The sequence below is a fragment of the Dendrobates tinctorius genome, unplaced genomic scaffold (genome assembly GCF_039654945.1).
Source record: "Dendrobates tinctorius isolate UK_male_01 unplaced genomic scaffold, ASM3965494v1 ptg000086l, whole genome shotgun sequence".
Lineage (NCBI taxonomy): Eukaryota > Metazoa > Chordata > Amphibia > Anura > Dendrobatidae > Dendrobates > Dendrobates tinctorius.
The window spans coordinates 62,630,546-62,652,529 of NW_027361754.1; the positions used below are offsets into that span (position 1 = coordinate 62,630,546).

General features: G+C 40.7%; 1 protein-coding gene across 3 annotated transcripts in view; it reads right to left on the bottom strand.

Moving 5' to 3' along the window:
- Window positions 1-21,984, bottom strand: part of WNT4 (Wnt family member 4) — a 175,491-nt gene that overhangs the window by 85,863 nt on the left and 67,644 nt on the right. Inside the window, exon 1 of one of the 3 annotated variants that reach the window (XM_073585504.1) lies at window positions 677-831. The exons of the other annotated variants lie outside the window; for them this stretch is intronic. The gene's annotated coding sequence lies outside the window, so the exon portion shown is untranslated. Of the gene's footprint in view, window positions 1-676; window positions 832-21,984 lie in introns of those variants that run through there. 3 annotated transcript variants of the gene reach the window in all.

Genomic DNA, 21,984 nt, shown 5'->3' on the forward strand with positions numbered 1-21,984 from the left:
CGACATCCGTTTATTCCAAAACGGAAACAGATCAGGTTTTTTCATCTTTGGCGGATTTCAACTGATCACAAAAACTGAAGTGTGAAACAGGCCTTAGCGGGAGCAATAGAGATATATTTAGCTCACCCTCCAATTACATCAGTCATAAAAGAAGATCCATAGGAATTCTGCATGAAAAGCCCTTAGGAATAGACAGTCTCTGGTCAGGGTGTGGCGCAGGGAGCATGGAAAACACACCAGACTGGCTTTAATGTCAAAATGGATAAAGAGATCCATTGGCACAGCAAAAGGAAAAAAAACAAATTAAAACTTAACTTTTACTGTGAATGATAAAAATACGATAGAGAGACACTAAAAGTTAAAAAAGCTTATCATTCATACGTGTACACGTTTCGGGTTGAAATAACCCTTTATTAATAGTCAGAGGGAGCAATACTTGCTTTGCTCCAGGTGGCATTGGCAACCCATTCTACGCCACTGACTGTAGCTAAAGAGAAAATACTATCAGGAAAGGTTTCAAATTAAATCACAGCAAGCCGATATTAAAAAATAGAGAAGAATTAATTACACGTATATTAGTAAATCCATTAGTAAATGTATAAAATTCTTTAAATTTATGGCCCATGAATGTAAGGTAATGGCTAATCCCAGGCAGCAGAAAGCAGCAGACACTCACTGGAGTAAACTTGTCGATTTCCCCCCTGCAGAAATCTGAAGCTGAAGAACTGTCAGTGAGAGGCTGGATATGTCCTGGCGTTGCACTGCAACCTGAGCGGTGCCAAATAATTTTACAAATGCTTAGCATGATAACACGGAGAGATCACTTTTCCAGCAATAAGGAAATGGAGACACTGGGGAAACATAGACACGCTGCTATCAATCATGCATTGGCTTCCATTAGTCTGAAGCAGAGCTGCTCAACATTTTATAGCTAAGAACTTGAGTGATAGTAAATCCGACCGTAGATACAAAGATAAAGCCCCAAACAGATATTTCTGTCTCCATTATCCGAACACTTGTGCCTCTATGAGATTAGCAATTTATTTGAGAAGAAAAGCACCTCTTTTGTTCACAAGCTGTGTGTCTGGTACAAATGTTGCAATACTAGTTACAGCCATACAAAGAGGAGTGGTGCTGTTCCTGAGCCAGAGTTTTCTCTACTCCCATTAAACTACTTCATATATGAAAGACAGAAGAAACTTTTACAGGTTCCTTCATCTAAGGCAAGAACTGATTTTGGTGTCACTCCTGTGCTAAAGTAACGCGTATTTCCGGATTTGGAGTTACGTGATCCAAATAATTGCATGCCTTGCATTGGCACTAAAAGTGGAAGAAGATACAGAATAGATATTAGACAAAACTTTTTGACAGCGAAGGTGATCAATGAGTGGAACAGGATGCCATGAGAGGTGGTGAGTTCTCCTTCAATGGAAGTCTTCAAACAGAGACTGGACAGACATCTGTCTGAGATGGTTTAGTGAATCCTGCATTGAGCAGGGGGTTGGACCAGATGGCCCAGGAGGTCCCTTCCAACTCTAACATCCTATGATTCTATGATGTCAAGGCAGTATGCTTCTTTATTAATATTAAGATTTATTGTTACACTTGCAATTGATGCCCATGTCCTTAGCCATATCAGAAGAGGTTCCTCAGGTACAGCTCTCCATTGACTGCTCCATTAACGTCCCTATCTTTCTATGTGTTTCACTCTAGTTGCCAAACCATGTGCCCCCCATGTATTTTACATGGTCACCTGCTCTTCCCCCAAAATTGATGGTAGAACACAACAGAAAAGCTAAAGATCTTGGAACAAGGGATTAACTCAATGCCAAGTGCTCCTCCAAGAACCTGGGTAAAAATGAATTGGAACTTGGAAGCAGTCACTTTTAGCCTCCTGCCCAATTCTGGGTAAGAGGGTAGAAAAAGAGGTAGCTAAAGAGTATTTATGTTAATGTACTTAAACTGCATGACCATAATGAATTTCTTGATCTAAAGTGAAAAATAGTAATGATGCCCAAATCGAATCATTTTCCGTTTCAGACCTGGGTATGACACAAAGTGCGAAAGTCACAAAGGCAGAATGCAAGCATCACATATCAATCCGTCAGTATGCTCGTCAAGAGCAAGAGAAATGGGTTACTTAATGCCAACCATAACTGGAATTGCTTTTCGTCATCACTTTAAGAAGATTTCAGAGAGGAAGCACCAGACTCGATCCATTTGTCTTTGGCAACAATCCATATTTATGACTCAAGAAGCCAACCTTATATAAAAGAACCCCCAGTCATTATAGGACATGGCCCGGCACAGCTGTATCCAGAAAGAATCGTCACCTCACAACAAGTCTATGAACTCCTCTCTGTGGGCCTAGAGATCTACACATCCTGATCCTCCTGGTTCAGTCCTACATAACAATGGTGTTTTTGTGTATGATCACAAACCTCGCATTAGCGAAAATGACATATGTGCTAACAGTTGATGCAATAAAGCAAACACATTACTTTCAAATGCCTCTATACACAGGACACGCTCCATTTACAGATACATCAGCGGAAGAGCTCATCTGATACATTGTGACTCTCAAAAGACACCTGTCACTTGCCATAAACATGGACTTTTTTGTTTATACCTGATGTAAATGCCACTGTTCTCCTGATGTTTTTCTTTTGCTCCTGTTCCTGAGATATGACCTCCTTTATCCTGCATACAAATCTAGTCTTTTTAGCCAAGAGGGTGTGGTCATCAACTGTTTTCTATGGATGTTTTCTTGAGGACCACACCCGTTTGGCTGAAAAGATTAGTTTCATATACCGGGAAAAGTTCGGCATATCTCTGGAATGGAGAGGACCAGGAACAAAAAAAATTAACAATGCTGTATTAAGGAGAACAGCGGCATTTATACCAGGTAAAAATAATATATATATTTATGCAAATGACAATTTTTTTGAAAGGGGATGAATAGAGACTTTATCATTGATGGCTTATCCAAAGGATTGGAAAAAAAAATGTCTAATTCGTGCAGGTCTGACCTTTAGGATCCCCAGCTGATTAGCACATTAAGGTGTCAGGAATAAGAAGAGTCATTTCGAAACGCGTCAACCAGGACTTTGAATCCCTATTAGGACTTTCTGCTCGTATGACACATTTATCCATTTCAGATTGTGGATTTTTTCTTGAAACATCTTTTTACCGATGGAATATTAATGGAATAAAATTTTGCATTCTATTTGAAGTGCTGGATCGATTCTCTAATTTTTGTGGACATTAAGGGGTTGCAGCACTTCTTTAAATGCACTATGTACAAGTGATTGCTTGGTACTGCCACTTGTCCCATTCACCTAAATGGGATTGAATTTGACTAGCCGCAGCACCAAGTGCCCATACGGATGAGATCCAATATAGCAAGTACCCAAATGCCTTTATTTTACTGCTCTTCTGGGGTCCTAGAGGATAGAGGATAGCTTAAACTAAACCCATATCAAGGAGAGCTCCGTACCAAGAATAGGCCATTGATATTTAAGGCTATAGAATCTGAAGATCTATTGATCTGAAAACACAGGTCCGAAGCTATAGGTACCAAGTCCTAAGTCCAGCTTCATTAATCCACTTAGGCCGCTTTCACACTTCAGGCTTTCGGTATCCGGCATGGTGCGGCGAAAAACCGGACTGCCGGATCCGGCGCCTGTTACGGCCAGATCCGGCTTTTTCCCCGTGCTGTATCATTGCTGCCGCATTGCACCGGATGGCAATGCGACGTGTCCGTTTTTTTCCGGATCCGGTGAAAATAGCCGGTCCGGCGTCTGGAAAAAATGTTGCATGCAACGTTTTTTCCCAACGTCGGACCGGTTTTTCACACTGCGCATGTCCGGAAACCTCTGCCAGGAATATATCCCGCAGAAAGAAGGATCCGGTGTCTGCGTATGCGGCCGGATCCGGTAGTCCGATTTTTCGCCGCCCCATGCCGGAAACCGAAAGCCTGAAGTGTGAAAGCGGCCTTACTTATTACTTGGGTCCCAAAATAGTAGTACACTGTCATACAAAAAATCAGACGATTTCTGCCATCTGTATGCAATCTGTATTTTACAGCAGCAGCTATTAATCATTTACAGGACTTCACGTTACAGAATTGCAATGTATCCATAAAAATCGAATGCCGTATTGTGGCTCCATACCGGGTCCAAATTTTTTTTTGCGCACTCATAAACCTGAATGGGCGAGTCTCATCTGATTTATGGAAGAAACTAGTGCACGCTGCCATTTTTTTCCTTTGGATTTTTTTTTGGCATTGAAAGAATCTGTCATCTGCACTGTCCCATTGAATAACATTGATCAGTTCTTTCACTGATGGCACTCGGGCGAAAATTATGTTTGTGTGCACAAGCCATAGGGCTCATCCCACTTGCGATGAAATCGGACGAATGCAATCAGATAAAATATCGAATTGCATTAAGACCAATGTTATTCTATGATTGTGTGTTTATGTATGCTTTTATTTTCCAGCTCGGATTGGATCACGAGTGGACTGGAAAAAAGTCGCAGCATGCTGCGATTGTAATCGGAAATCGGATCGCATCCCACAATAGAAGTCCATGGGAGTGTTAGAAGATAAGCCGGGACAGAGTCAGCGGTTTCCGGTGCACTTTGATGCCGGAACTATCGGGACTGTCACCACTGTTGCCGGGGGAAGGTTCGTCTGGGAGGGGAAGACTTTTGCACTGGATAGCAGGGAGCATGGGGGAGATAAAAGGGACTGAGCGTGGGAACGGAACAGACTTGGCAGGAAAGCGACAGGAGAACAAGGAGAAGGTTGACTTCCTCCCCACTGCTCCGACTGCTAACTCCATATCATCCATCTCCCAGCATTCTGACTGTCAAATTGACTGTGTCCCGAATGTCGGACTCTTCCTTGCTGGATGGCTCCTTCCCGCCTGCAGTTGCAGATAAGCTGACTTCTGTTTCTAGAGACTACTCTAGAGGATCGCACGCTGCCGTGGCATGCGAGCGTGTCAATGGTTCGTGTTCGGCACCATTCCAGAGAAATCTACATAAAAGACTGTTTCTACGTACCAGGGCACCCAAGCCAAGCGGGACCAGATACACCGGCACCATCGGGAGATGGTGCTTTTCGTTCCTCCGTAAGAGAGCCAGAGACATTGTCCACGTCCTGCAATGTCGGCGAGAAATATTCCAGGCTTTCCCCAACAAGAACTGCAAGCGATAAGTTACCTTTTTTGTATACCTTCTTCTCAAACATTGTGTTTGTATGCAAATCCCGTTGTTGCCCTTACTGATCTTGCCTCCCTGCGTGGAGTATTCCTTGTATAATAAACTGTAAATCCTGTTAACCCATTCTCTGCTTCCGGCTCTTCACTGCTTCCAACAAATCTTCCCTCCTTACAGGTGTGAGAAAAAAATCACACAGCATTCGGACCATGTGAGTGTTGTCCGATTTCTACACATCGATCGCATTTGAAAAACCGGCAATTCATGTGATGCGTACAGTAAAATTACACTGACAGGTTAGAATAGAATAGATAGAATAGATATATACACCTAGAATACATAGATATGTAGATGTCAGTGGCACACACACTTAAGTATTTATATTGCATAGATAGCTAGAAGAAAAGCCACGTACAATAAAATCACAGCTTGACAGGTTAGAATAGAATAGATAGAATATATATATATATATATATACACATAGAATACATATACTGTATATATATGTATATATATGAGTCAGTGACACAAACATATATACAGTATATGAATATATTTCATACATAGATAGAAGAGAAGCCGGCAATTCAGCAGCCGCGTAGTGTAAAATCACTGCAGGAGCCGACAGGATAGAAGAGATGGATTACATACAATAAATTAGAATAGATAAATATATAGATGTCAGTGACAAATGCAATTAGTACAGTGTGTGTGCAGCTTACTGTACATGTATTTAATTAAAGACATTTTTTCTGAAAAAAATGTTGTGGGCTCCCAAGGAATTTTGTTAAGGCCTCTTTCACACTTCAGTTTTTTGCATCAGTTATAATCCGCCAAAAAGGCAGACAAGCGGATCCGTTCTCAACTGATGTGAACGGATGGCACAGGATCCGTTTTGAGAGAGAGAGAGAGAGAGAGATTTTTTTTTTTTGTCCGGCACCCAGAAAGAATTTCGGGTTAAATGAGTGTCTGGAGGTTCCGCCAGAGAAAAAAACGTTACAAGCTCCGTTTTGAAATCTTTGAGGATGGTGACGGACAGCAACTTTTGGCGGATCCTCTCAAAAAACGGATGCAACGGACAGCAATCCGTCACAATCCGCCATTAATGCAAGTCAATGGGAAAAAAAACGGATCCTCAAAAAAAAATTGAGGATCCGTTTTTTTTCAAAACCTGGCGGATTGTGACTGATTGTAAAAAACGGAAGTGTGAAAGAGGCCTAACCAGCAGAGGGAAAGCCGACAGCTGGGGGCCAATGTTTATAGCCTGGGAAGAGGGTAATACCCATTAGACTTTACTGGCTATTACTGGCTATTAAAATGGGGGACCTCCCCCAAAAAATGATGTGGTGTCCCCCTATAATTAATAACTAGCAAAGGCTATGCATACAGCTGTGGGCTGATATTATTAGCCTAGGAAGGGGCCATGGCTACTGGCCCCCTCAGGCTAAAAACATCAGCTCTCAGTTACCCCAGGAAAGGCGCATCTCTATGAGCCGTGTCCTCACCTCGACAGCGCCGTTTCGCTATTGCTTCCTCAATGGGGGAAGCAATAGCGAAACGGCGCTGTCGGGGTGAGGACACGGCTCTGGTGGGACTGTCACTACGTCACACATCAGGTATTTAACCTTTACCGCCATTGTAGTTGCTGCACAGCATGTCCCTGGATTTTTTTATAGTAAATTATCATGCACACATATCCTTATTTAGAGCGCATTATATTGTATGCACTATTGAACTTTAGGCTTGCATTTGGAATCACTTCACAGGGATTTCCATATTATATGTGATATACCATCATTCTTATATGTATGGGATATTTCACATGTTTCACATGTTTCATTTGCAATCTTTCTTTGGCAATCTTTTTGCACATTATTAACCCCATCAGTGCATTCAGTATTTATAACAGTATTGTCTGTATACTCTTTGCGGGTTTAATAATATACATATATTACCTTTGTTAATACTTATGCTAGTAATTTAGGTACACCAATTATTGTGAGTTGTATAAAATACATGTGTATATCTTACTATTTTTGTGTAAAAAAAAACGTGGTATTTACCATATATCCCTGGTTCCATGTCCTTTTACTTGTGGTTTTCATTTCTTGATATGATTCTTATGGATATTACATAAAATTTTATTCACAATAAAGATTATCTTTTGTATTATTTTTTGCTCCAGTCATCCCTTTTTTCTCCTTTCATTTTTTGGAGTTTGTGTGTTATATTCTTGCATCTTGAATGTTTGCAATTTTTACTATTATTAGACTGTGTTAATTAGGTATGTTTGCATGATGCGACCATACAGCCTGTCATCCAGTAGACACTGAGCACTGTGTGCTTAGTGTCTCTCTGTGAACTCCTGTTATCTATCTGACAGCACCATGAGCGTGAGAAAGTTCTCCTGCTCCCGGTGCTGTCAGACAGGTCCTGGGAGTTCACAGCCAGTGAACTCACTTCACCTATGTGATGTCAGCGTGAGCGTGGTGGGAAACCCCCACATCATTTTTTGGGGGTCCCCTTTTTAACAGCAAATAAAGGCTAAGCATACAGCTGTGAACTGATATTAATAGCCTGGGAAGATCCATGGGTATTACCCCTTTTGCCAGGCTATAAACATGTGCCTCCAGCTGTCAGCTTTCTCTTTGCTGGTTAACAAAATTACGTGGGAGCCCATGCCATTTTTTCATAAAAATTATCTTTTATTAATTAAATACATGGACAGTAAGCTGCACACACACTGCACTAATCGTATTTGTCACTGACCGCTATCTATCTACTCTATGTGTATTTACTGTATGTAATCCATCTATACTATCCTGTCTGCTCCTGCAGTGCTTTTACACTATGCAGCTGGCTTTTATTCTATCTATTATACACTGTATGTATATACAGTCATATGTGAAAGTTTGGGCACCCCTATTAATGTTAACCTTTTTTCTTTATAACAATTTTGGTTTTTGCAACAGCTATTTCAGTTTCACATATCTAATAACGGATGGACTCAGTTATATTTCTGGATTCAAATGAGGTTTATTGTACTAACAGAAAATGTGCAATCTGCATTTAAACAAAATTTGACCGGTGCAAAAGTATGGGCACCCTTATCATTTTCTTGATTTGAACACTCCTAACTACTTTTTACTGACTTCCTGAAGCACTAAATTGGTTATGTAACCTCATTGAGCTTTGAACTTCATAGCCAGGTGTATCAAATCATAAGAAAAGGTATTTAAGGTGGCCACTTGCAAGTAGTTCTCCTATTTGATTCTCCTATGAAGAGTGGCATCATGGGCTCCTCAAAACAACTCTCAAATGATCTGAAAACAAAGATTATTCAACATAGCTTTTCAGGGGAAGGATACAAAAAGTTGTCTCAGAGATTTAACCTGTCAGTTTCCACTGTGAGGAACATAGTAAGGAAATGGAAGAACACAGGTACAGTTCTTGTTAAGCCCAGAAGTGGCAGGCCAAGAAAAATATCAGAAAGGCAGAGAAGAATGGTGAGAACAGTCAAGGACAATCCACAGACCACCTCCAAAGACCTGCAGCATCATCTTGCTGCAGATGGTGTCACTGTGCATCGGTCAACAATACAGCGCACTTTGCACAAGGAGAAGCTGTATGGGAGAGTGATGCGAAAGAAGCCGTTTCTGCAAGCACGCCACAAACAGAGTCGCCAGAGGTATGCAAAAGCACATTTGGACAAGCCAGTTACATTTTGGAAGAAGGTCCTGTGGACTGATGAAACAAAGATTGAGTTGTTTGGTCATACAAAGAGGCGTTATGCATGGAGGCTAAAAAACACAGCATTCCAAGAAAAACACTTGCTATCCACAGTAAAATTTGGTGGAGGTTCCATCATGCTTTGGGGCTGTGTGGCCAATGCCGGCACCGGGAATCTTGTTAAAGTTGAGGGTCGCATGGATTCAACTCAGTATCAGCAGATTCTTGACAATAATGTGCAAGAATCAGTGACGAAGTTGAAGTTACGCAGGGGATGGATAATTCAGCAAGACAATGATCCAAAACACCGCTCCAAATCTACTCAGGCATTCATGCAGAGGAACAATTACAATGTTCTGGAATGGCCATCCCAGTCCCCAGACCTGAATATCATTGAACATCTGTGGGATGATTTGAAGCGGGCTGTCCATGCTCGGCGACCATCAAACTTAACTGAACTGGAATTGTTTTGTAAACAGGAATGGTCACAAATACCTTCATCCAGGATCCAGGAACTCATTAATAGCTACAGGAAGCGACTAGAGGCTGTTATTTTTGCAAAAGGAGGATCTACGAAATATTAATGTCACTTTTATGCTGAGGTGCCCATACTTTTGCACCGGTCAAATTTTATTAAAATGCAGATTGCCCATTTTCTGTTAGTACAGTAAACCTCATTTGAATCCAGAAATATAACTGAGTCCATCAGTTATTAGATATATGAAACTGAAATAGCTGTTGCAAAAACCAAAATTGTTATAAAGAAAAAAGGTTATCATTAATAGGGGAGCCCAAACTTTTACATGTGACTGTATATATATATATATATATATATATATATATGTGTGTGTGTGTGTGTTTTGAAGAATATTTCCTTTGAAAATGATTTGTAAATGACTTTGGAGTTTCTCTATGTAAAAGCTCATGTTAAAATCGCATTGCAGTCAGACAGAAATCACACTGCTTTCGGATGTAAATAAGATGCTAGGTGTGAAAAAATGGATTGTACTAGCATAAAAAACGCATGACACTCGCATTACACTTGTTTGACTGTCCTGCATCAAAATCGAACCGATTTTAAAATCACTAGTGTGACTCCAGCCTTAGGCCGGAGTCACACTACAGCGAGATACGGCCGAGTCTCGCAGGTTAAAACCAAGCTCTGGCACCGGCACTCCGGAGCGGAGCGTGCAGCTCCATGTATTACTGTGCGGCTGCACGCTCCACTCCGGAGTGCCGGCGCCAGAGCTTGGTTTTAACCTGCGAGACTCGGCCGTATCTCGCTGTGTGTGATCCCGGCCTTAGGGGAACATTCTGACCTGGGTACAAATGCACTTTGGTTGTCAAGCCCATAGATGAGGTACACAGTAACTCACTGTAACATTCGCTCTTGGTCCCAAATGTACTTTATTTGGGTCAGGTCTCAAGTCATTGACTTCCCAGAGCAGTGAGACCTTAAAGGGCTTGTACGGAGTGAAATAAACAGCACCACCCCAGACCTTAGACTTGTTCTGGTATTGCAGCTCTGCTTGATTTAAGTGAATGGGGATCTTCAACAGTACCAGTTACAATCTGCAGACAAGTATGGGATTGTTTCTCTTTTTCTAATTTTGGAGAACCCCTTTAAAAATTGAGTCTCAAAACATTTTCATTAGAAATCCCAAGACATGGATACAGTGGCTCTCAGGATCTCTAAATATTATACATAGCAAGGATTGGACCACGGGAGCCACGTTACCTCATTTTACATCCAGTGTCACTAAGGGTAGGTTCATACAAGAGTATAAAAAAAATCATTGCATTTCATCCAGAAAGTAGGACGATTTTTTTTTATCACTTGTCATGTATGTACATTCTGTTTCATTATTGCAGATATTAATCATTACAGTTTCCTGTGTTACAGGATTGCAATGTATCCATAAAAATCATGGGCTATACTATCGCATCCGATTTTTTCTTCCCTGCACCCATAGACTTGAATGGGTGCGTCTCATCTGATTTACGGAGGAAACTAGTACACACACGCAGATTCAGTAAAAAAAAAGCTGTCCCATTGGTGAAAAAAACGGACCGAAAATACTGTAGTGTGAACGAGCTCTAATTCATAGACTATGCTCCGGCAGGACGAGGACCAACAATGTGAGGAGGCGGGAGACAAAGAGGTAAATTGTATTTTTTTTTTTTATCTTTTTATTTTCGAAATGTCCAATTCACAGATGCCTCCTTTATTATCGCTTATTAATTAGAACCAACCTGCCCCCTGGGTAAATATTGCCTCATCTGCCCCAATATGTACTATGAGGGGGCTAAGAACTAGGGCGTAGATCATTGGAGCAATCTGTGCAGCAGCGATTGCCTGATATAATGTGGTTTATGGAATGGCTCCCATTCATAGTAGGACAAATCCGAAAATAGAGCAGCCGAAAATATACATTCAGACTACGGACTATCATAAACCTGTCCGTTGACGTGCATACACCCTGCAAGCTACAGGCGCTGCCACTGCCGCCATAAGAACGGGACACTAAGGAATTGCTATTTAGGCTGTTGTCTTTTTATATTAGTGCAAGTCAATTGACCTCACACAGATCCACTAATATGAAGTCACCATTCGCAGATATTTAGTGCACAGGCTGTGACATGTAGTGATGTATGGAAAGTACGAGAGAAGGACAGCGCTGGATAATCTGCACTTGTACAGATTAAAGGAGACCTGGATAATAATGTCATAACATACACAATGTAAGAAGTGAGAGCGGTGACAGGCGCTCGCTACTTATACTCCAGTGTACATTATCCCTGTTATTATACTGGAAAGACTGGAAAACAGGGGAAGGATTATGAAAAAGAAGCAGAACTATCTTTGTTGACCATAGCAACCAATCACAGCGCCGCTTTCATTGTTAAAACTGCTCAGGAAAGATGAAACCAGAGTTCTGATTAGTTGCTATGGGCAACATTGTTTTTAAAAAAATGAAGCCTAGTCTCTTTCAGAGATGTAGATGATAATACATACTATAGGTTGTAAAGAGAGCACTTTGTGGTAAAAACGAGGCAAATCATGTCCTAGGACTTGGTTTCTCGGCCACCTCAGTGATCTGTGGCTGCTGAGCCGGAGCCCTGAGAACTGCCTCCTGGCATCTATGGCTTTTCTTATGAAAAGTCAGCCTGGTGCAACGCTATCATTGCGAGGTGATGCACATGTTGCGTCACAATGGGCCGGCTAATCAAAAGAAGAGCTGCAGATGCCGGGAGGTAGGAGATAGAGAAATGAGAACGTTACAGCTCTTGGAAGAAGGGGAGGAGAAAAGGGGCTAAGGGGTTAATATAGAAGACCTAAATATATTTAGAGGTCTGGTAAAGAAGCGTATGCATAGTATGGTACAAATGCTCTATGCAATTTTATGGAGGAGGACCAGGCTGCGGGTACCTGTATTGAGTCCGGGTCCGGAACTGTCGAGGCTGCGTCCCCTGTTGCCTGGGGGAAGGAATAGGGGACCGGACAGGTCCCATGACCCGGAAGGAGGAGGCTCGGGTAAGCCGGAAGTTAAGCGGAAAGCACGCAAAATAGGAGAGGTTTTCACGCCAGCACAGAAGGTGAGGGAGTGTCAGCAGCGCGCCGCACCCCGTGCGCTGATGCTGCAACAGACAGCGGCTGTTATCCCCCGGTACCACTAGCGGGACAGTGAGTGTAAAGAACACTGCGTGCCCAGTGACAGTTAAGAGCGCACACGTGCAGGGAAGCGAGGGCCGGTTGGAGGACAGTAGGCAGCGGTCCCTACTGCCGGACAGTGCACGTTTAACCCTGGGATTGCTGCTGCTCTCTTGGTTTTAGCTGCACAGGCTCATGGACTAGGGGCTCAATGGGTAAAACCAGAGACCGCCCGTTGCTGCCAAAAGTTGGACCGTCGTCTTTGGGACCCCATCTGTGGACACTTCCCCGGCCGTTGCCGGTGCTCCAACCCCCAAAGGATCATCTGCGCTGGAGGAACATAAGGACACAATAAGTTTGATAAATGGACTGCTGCTATATTACAATTTCTCTTTACTGTTTAACTGTTTTACCTCCCTGCGAGGAGTTTCTCTATTGTGCGGATTAAATTGTTAACTCTTGTTCTGCCTCCTGTGCGTCACTGCATCCCACAACCTGCTTACACAGGTGTGGAAAAAATGCTGCAAAGTAAAAATGCTTTTAAAAAGAGAACTAGTTTATCAATTAGCAAAATTCAAAGTTAATGAACAAAATCAAGTCAATGGTGTGATCGCCCTTTGCCTTCATCAGATCTACTTGACACTTGTCACTTGCACAAAGTTTTTAAAGGGTCTTGTCAGGGAGGTTGGTGCAAGATAGATCTTAATGACATTGGATTTTATTTGGGGTCACTGTAGAGCTGCAGAATAAATTTGTAGCCAATCAGATGCCACCCTGGTGTTATTGCATGATAGATAAATATCTGTCTATATTGCTTAGCATTGAGGACACTATTAACCCTGACCAAATTCAAAAGTCTATTTGCTGAAATATAACCCAAAATTGGCAAGGGCCCTCCACCGTGCTTCACTCTTTCTGTAGACATTCATTATTGTACTGCTATCCAGCCCTTCAGCGAACAAACTTCCTTCTGTTACAGCCAAATATTTCACGTTTTGACTCATCAGTCTAGAACACCTGCTGTCCTTTTTCTATGCCCCCATTTACTATGTTTTGTGCATAGTTAAGTCACTTGTTTGGCTTTGTTTCCATGTAGAAGGTATGCTTATAGGCCACAATTTTTTTCATGAAGACCACTTTTGATCAGACTTCCCCAAACAGTAGATGGGTGTAGCTGGGTCCTAATGGTTGCTGCCAGTTCTAAGTTGATGGCACTGCTGGATATCTATCAATTTCAAAAGGAAGTAAGTATAATGTGTCTTTCATCTTCTGCACTAAGTTACCGGGGCCGGCCACTGCATGTACGGTCCTCAACTATGTTTATTTCTTGGAGTTTCTTCAAAAGATCTTTAACAGACCATCTTGAGACTCCGGTCTGCTTTGAAATATTTGCCTGAAAGAGACCTTACAGATGCAGTATAACTACATTGTGTCCTGTTGCTGTGCTCAGTCAGCCATGGTGTTTGACCTGTAGCATGAAACAGTCTTCAACAACCTCACCATTGTAGCAAAGTTTGACAGTTCCTCACCCAGTATAAGACTCCTACACAGCTGTTTCTGTTTCCGGAAATGACTGTGTTTCAACCTACATATGAAATCAATAATTATCAGCTGTCTGGTATAATTGGTTACTCATGCTCCAAACTATAATCCTACAAAATCCCTGACTCTATGCAGTTGTACCTTGAAGAACTGACGCCGTTTTGAGCGAAAAGTGCAGTCACCAAATATCGATGTGATTTAGATTTATTTTGCATTTTATTAATTGATAAAAATAGGATATTAACACTTCTATTTTTGAGAGCTTTCTTACTTTGCATTTTTTTTTCCAATACCATTTTTGATACAATCCGCTGATGGAGTACACCTGATGAAGGGCTTTCCCAATTTGACATCAGGGAAAACTTAGCTGCCATTTCTAAATACAGTGTTGCTGGCACTACAATTTAGCATTATGTCTGGCACAGTTCAGCATATTCCAACCAATCGGATATCTTTTTTTTTGACTAACTGATCCACAGTAGAAAAATAACAGCTGCTCAGCAATTGGTTTGTATAAAGAAGTCTTGACCAGTTTTTAGTCCTGAGGCCACCAGTGTGTAGTATTCTCATTACACAGAGTCAATTAAGCTTAGCTGACCATAAATCTGACATCTGCTGCTGATATTTACTCCAGGCTCTAACGTAATACAACGGCGCTGTAAACCACAATGGTTTATATATAAATGTTACAGTACCCCCAGCTATGTGCTTGCTCTGCAGCTGACATATTAACCACAGGAGTGAAGGTTAAGTGATTATTATAGTCAAATGCACCATAAACGAGTAGACAGGCCGCACATTGTAACGTACAGATCAGGTCCCACGTTGCAATGGTGTTAATAAAAGCAATAACTTGCAGAAGTGGGACTTTAAATATGCACAAGAGGTCTGATAAATGCAAACAACGGTGGGCCCTTACCTTCTGACTGACTGAAGCCATGCACAAGATGATGTGCTATAAAAAGCTCCAAATTCTCACGGATATAGAGAGGGAAGTGATATATATATATAAACAGTGGTAGATAAGCAGGAACTGGAACGTACACACGTGCGGAAGGAATATGCTGCTGTTGGTGTAATGCACCCTGCAGATGGTGACGATTGGGGTTCACTTACATTCTGACTTTCTGAGCAGTGATGAGCAAGCGTACTCGGACAAGGTGCTATCCGAGCACGCTCTTGCATTTAATAGAGTATCTTCTCTATGTTCGACTACTATGTTCTAGTCGCCGTGCTCGACTACTATGTTTTAGTCGTTGTGGTCGACTACTATGTTCAAGTTGCCATGCTTGACTACTATGCTCTAGTCGCCGTGCTCAACTACTATGCTTGATTCACCGTGCTCGACTACTATTTTCAAGACTCCATGCTCGACTACTATTTTCTAGTTGCCGTGCTCGACTATTTTGTTCAAGTCGTCATGCTCGACTACTATGTTCAAGTCACCATACTCGATTACTAAGTTCAAGTTGCCGTGCTTGATTACTATGTTTCAGTTGCCGTGCTTGACTACTATTGTTTGAGTCGCCGTGCTCGACTACTATGTTCTAGTCGCCGTGCTCGAATACTATGCTTGAGTCTCCGTGCTCGACTACTATGTTCGAGTCACTGTCCTTGACTACTATGTTCGAGTCGTCATGCTCGACTACTATGTTCGAGTCCTATGCCTGACTACTATGTTCGAGTCGCTGTGCTCGACTACTATGTTCGAGTTCCATGCTTGACTACTATGTTCGAATCCCATGCTTGACTACTATGTTCGAGTCGCCATGCTCGACTACTATGTTCAAGTCCCATGCCTGACTACTATGTTCGAATGACTGTGCTCGACTAATATGTTCAAATTCCATGCTTGACTACTATGTTCGAGTCCCATGCTTGACTACTATGTTTGAGTCCCATGCTTGACTAATATGTTCGAGTCGCCATGCTCGACTACTATGCTCGAGTCCCATGCTTGACTACTATGTTCGAGTCCCATGCTTGACTAATATGTTCGAGTCGCCATGCTCGACTACTATGTTCAAATCCCATGCTTGACTACTATGTTTGAGTCGACGTGCTCGACTACTATGTTCAGGTTGCTGTGCTCAAATACTATGTTCGAGTCGCCGTGGTTGCATGTCTTGCGGCTGTTCTAAAGCTACAACACATGCAGGGATTTCCTAACAAACAGGCAATCCCTGCATGTCGAACAGCCATGAGACATACAGCCTCAGGGACTCGAACATATTATTCGAGCACACCGAAGACCTTCTATTAACGGAGGAGCATGTTTGGATAACACCTTATCTGAACACGCTTACTCATCACTAATTCAGAGTTCTAATTATAAAAAAAATTACCCTGAAACAGGACAATAAATACGCACTCAAATCGGTATAATAAAAAGTTATACGTAGCGCCTGATTGGTCATTGAATTTGCAGCTTTTTTCCTTGAATGATTTTTTTTGTGCTGTTTTTTTCCTGCCTAATTCATTACCTGTCTTGTTCCTCTTTTAAGCTCTTTGCTATGTATATTTTGATCATCAATGTGGGCAAGGTTAGCCAATTCAAGTTGCTTTTCGCCTAATTCATCATTTGCGATAGTTTAAAAAGTCGCAATTCTTTTACACAAACGTCTTCCACTGGTGTGTTTTTTGGTTTTTTTTTATTTTTTTTTTGTACAGTACAAGACTAATGAGTTTTAAAAGATCGTTGACTTTTACGGCTATGTGCCCACGATGAGTTTTTGATGCTGCGTATTACAGTTCCAGCAAAGTGGATGGGATTTATAAACATCTCATGTCCAAATTTGGATAAAATGATAGCAAACTTTCATCTATTAGAAGTATTACAGTAGAAGTACTTTCCTCAGAAGTCCGTTGCAATGTTTGTATTTCTGATGGAAGTCCAGGGAGAGAGAATTAATTTTCCAGCTCAAAAGTCCAGGTCCCCATAGTTTTCAGTTTCTGGTTCAAGTTCAGATACAGTTCTAGTACCCAAACCAAACTTTGGAATAAAGTACGGGTCGGGTACCAGAACCTGAACTTTCACTGGTCTGCTCATCCCTAATAGTGATAACATTAAAGGGGTTTTCTCTTCTTAGAAAGTAAGGGTATATTGCTAGGTTATGCCATCACTTTATGACCACTTATTTTGAGACCTGGAGGGTTGATTTAGTACCTGTCCCATTCACAGTCTTTCCCTACAGAGCTAAGTTCCCATACATGGGACCAAACAATTATTGCAAATTTTTTGTAGCGATTGCCAAACCTGCACCCACTGTAGTTACTCCCCTGCCCATCTACTCTTATGGTGCTGAGTTGTAGTAACCCTGCACAGCAAAGGGAAAGGGTAGACTCTGATGGGTATAGCATATAATAGCAATATTCCACCATTTTATGGAAATGGAATACCCTTTAAGAACTCCACACAATTGTTCTACGTTACACCTATCTTAGGGCCCCATTCAGACGTCCGTATTTTTGTGTATGATTGCTATCTGTGTTTTTCATTGACAGCACTTATACCCGTGATAGTCTATGGGGCCATTCACAAGTCCGCGATTTTTCGTGGATCGAGTAGTCTTTGGAAAATTACAAAGACATGTCTGATTTTGATCCAAGGGTCAAAATCAGAATCAGCATGTTAAGTCTACGGGTCTGTGAAAAAGCGGACCGCGCTTGGATGACATCTGAGTGTGGTCTGATTTTCAGACTGTTAGCAAGGAGGAGGAGAAATTTCTTTTTTCCTCCACGTGTGAGAAAAAATGATAACGCTTGGACCACACTCCGATCAGTGTCTAATCAAAATAATAGTTCAGTTTCCCTTGTATGTGAGAAAATCGGACGTGGGAATTAGGATTTAGTATGGGGTCACTTTGTGGCTGGTTTTTTTAGCTACCATCAAGTAACGCTGCACAGTACATATTTTATACATAGATATTAGTGATGAGTGAATGTGCTGGGATAAAGCGTTATCTGAGCATCCTTGGGTGCTAACGGCGTGCTTGCAAAATATGTTTGAGTTCCCACGGCTGCATGTCTCATGGCTGTTTGACAGCTGCAACACATGCAGGGATAGGCTGTTTGTTAGGTAAACCCTGCATGTGTTCTGGCTGTCGAATAGTAGTGAGACATGCAACCACGGGGTCTCGACCATATTATTCGAGCACGCCGAAGACACTTGGTTAGCGCCCGAGCATGCTGAGATAACATCTTAAGCCAGCACATTCGCTCAATAGTAATAGATATACATTTTGTGCTGGTCATGACATTGACTTGGGAGCAATAACTCAAAATGAATTACAGTGCATCCAGGAGGATGACGAAATATAACATTTTGGGTGTGAGCAATCCTACAAGCAAAAACTGGATTTCTTCCTAGCCCTGGTCATGCTAATTGGAGCTGTCTATGTGCACTGTTCATCATATTTCATGCGAGTTATGGCGGTTATATTGCTCACATATATAGTGGCTACTGTTAGTACTGGCAGTGGAGAAATCTATGAAATCAAATAATTCAGCATCATCTAGGGTTTCTTGATTTAGGTTTATTACAAATTTTTTAAATTAAGTTTATATGAGTTCATTTGCAAATCCCCATACGCTTGCCTGCAGGTCTCTTACAAAGGGATGTATAGTGAGAGCCATGGTGATGTCGCTCTCTGGCTCCCGAGAGGGTCCACTGCTTTATGGGGGCTGCCTGTTGGACTAGATCTTATCCCTACTGAGTGCTCATAGTGTGTATGTGAAAATATTTTTCATTGGATGAATATTCTATTCACACTGTACATGTGCACGTATATAAGTATATGTTTGCAGGCATGTACCTATGTTTGCATGTGTGTATATATGTATGTAAATGTTTGGGGAAAAGTTGTTAAAGGGAATCTGACAGCAGTTTTTTCTTATTTAATCTGAGAGCAGCATAATATAGGGCAAGAGATAGTAATTTCAGGGATGTGTCACTTATTAGGCTGTTGTTTCAATACAATCAGTGTTTTATCAGCAGGAGACTATCACTGCCTGACTAGGTCACACATGCAAGCCAGTCCAGTTAATCTATTTGACCCCGCCCCCACCACTGATTGGCAGCTTGCTGACAAATTACAGTGCACACAAGAAGCTGACAATCATTGGTGAGGGCGGAGTTATACAGAGCTCAGCATTCTGAGCACCGCCTCATCTACAGCAGAAAAAAACAAGGATTCTATCAAAACTGTACCAAGCAGCCCAGGAAGTGATACATCACTGGAATCAGGGTCTCAGCCCCTACATCATGCTACTCTCAGATTACATAGGAAAAACTTGATAACAGATTCCCTTTAAGGCTTTTGCTCTAGTTTCTTTGGCATCAGAAGTCGGCAAATTTTGGAACACTATTGGTTTTGCTTGAAAATGTTAAACTTTTTCCCACAATTTGCTACATTTGGAAAAGTGGGTGTTAAAGTGGTCATGAACCCCATTGTAAAAGCTCCAATAGGGCCCCCAATTACTGCAAGTCTTTAATAACAATAGTCTTTTCACATGGGCCAACGGGATCCGGGGCCCTAGACCCTAGCGCCTCGATGCAATCGCAACCCCTGCACCTATTATAATTCCAATAACATCACATGGTCTATAATGTTACCTCCAGAGGGGCATGGACAACCAAGCACAGTGTCCCAATGTTAGAAACCACAAAGATCGTGCAGGACCCGGCTGACAGTCACCACCTCCGTCCTGTTGGGACCGTGACGACAGCAGCTTTCATGACATATATGATAGATTAGCAGCCCGTCATGCTCCGTCAGCCTTACAAATATCACAGCAACAAGGCAACTCCAGACTACAACCTCAGTGAATATCACACTACCCCTAACCCAGTTACATCAAACGCTGCATTTTCCAGAACGCAACCAATCAGAAACGAAAAAAGGCCTAAAAAGTAGCAACGTATAGTAAAAAAATGCTTTGTTCTTATATTATTTAACGATTGTTCCATATGTACCAAAGAGATGGAATAATCAGCGATAATAATGTAAACTACTTCACACAGGCTTAAAAGTATTGCTCAAGGGTGCACATACCATGGAGACAGGTGCTAGAGGGCCCCATCGAGTCAAAAGTGTGAAACCACCCAAATATCTAAGAAATGCTCCAGTGGGGTTCATATGTTACATTGATGCACATTTGGATTTGGATATAGTAAATGCAAGTGAATGGGGTTTTATAAAAAAACTTTCATTGATTTTTCCTGAAGAAGATTAAAATCTTAAATTTGCACGATGCCTAATAGATCACAAAAATGGCAGGGGATCTCAGACAATATGTACCGGTATACAGATTTACGGAAGATTTACTGAGAGTTTTCTGCAAAATTTAGACTTTTTGGGTTACTTTGAATTTATATATATATATATATATATATATATATATATATATATATATACTGCTCAAAAAAATAAAGGGAACACTTAAACAACACAATGTACTAGGATGTGTTCCCTTTATTTTTTTGAGCAGTATATATCTTGTTTCTTCAACTTGATAAAACCTCCCCCAAAAGTTACACTTATAACACTATACTAAAAAAAATATATAGCGCTAAGAAATGATAAAACTCCATATTGACAAGTTATTGTATTGTATACATAGGCCGGTAATGCAATTTATTATATTCAACAGTATACAAATATCCAATAGCATAAATAAGTTGCAAGATATTATTTTCTAAAAAAAAATATACCTTTATGTGGCAATTAGCTAAACTTTGCATCCCATTTAAACATATGTCTGCGATTGTAAAATTGCACAACCATTTATGTTTTTTATTATATATTTTACATTTAAAATTTGAAAATATTTACAGTAGGTAAATATAAGCCCTGACATATTCTAGTTTATTATTATATTATTTTTTTTAAAATATTTATTCTAAAAAAAAAATCTTAATAATTCCCGCGCCGCTCTACATAAACTATTTTTAACCAATAAGTCATGGCTGACTGTTTGGGCCCCAGTTGTCTTATCTTATGAATTTGTGCTGTATTTTTTGTCCAGAAAATATACAGCCGAGCATTGACCTTTCGTCTAACGTGAAAATCACTGGCAGTTTTTACAGTGTTAATCCGAGACGATTTGCTTCATTGATATTACAGCAATCAAGCTGTTTATAATAATAGAGATTTCCAACATTTTCACTGGGATTTAATAAGTGTCTGTTTAGCTGACACCACGATTTGACGTCCAGAACTTTTTTTTTTTTTTTATCTGCAATAAAAAGCAAACTCTTGCTAAACTGAACAATGGAGGGTAAACTTTCATCCAAGAAACACCAATTAAACGTGATTTGCAAGCGACGTGATTATTTATAGGACCACCACTAGATTAGCAATGGGGTCAAACTGCGAGAACAACTGGATGTAAATAATTAATCATTTTAGTGATTTTTCTTATTTATTTAATTTTTTTTTTTTTACAGGCTGAACTGCCTTAGGCTAAGTTCACACGATGAGCTTTTGGTAAGTTTTTAATGTTGCAGATTTTCTACACCCATTAAGTAAAATAAGTTACTTGCAATTTTTCAAAAATACGCAGCGTAAAAAACTCACTGTAGGAACATAGCCTTAACGTTAAGCTAATATATATATGTGTGTGTGTAATATGCATATAACATATATATGTATAAATATATATAAATAATATGTATACAATATATATGTATTTGAATATAATATATATATTTTCACATATATGTTTATATATATATATATATATATATATATATATATAGGTGTAAGATTAAAGAAAAAGGGAAATAAAATGAAATATAAAATGCAAAATTTAGGGAAAAAAATGTCAAAATAAAAATG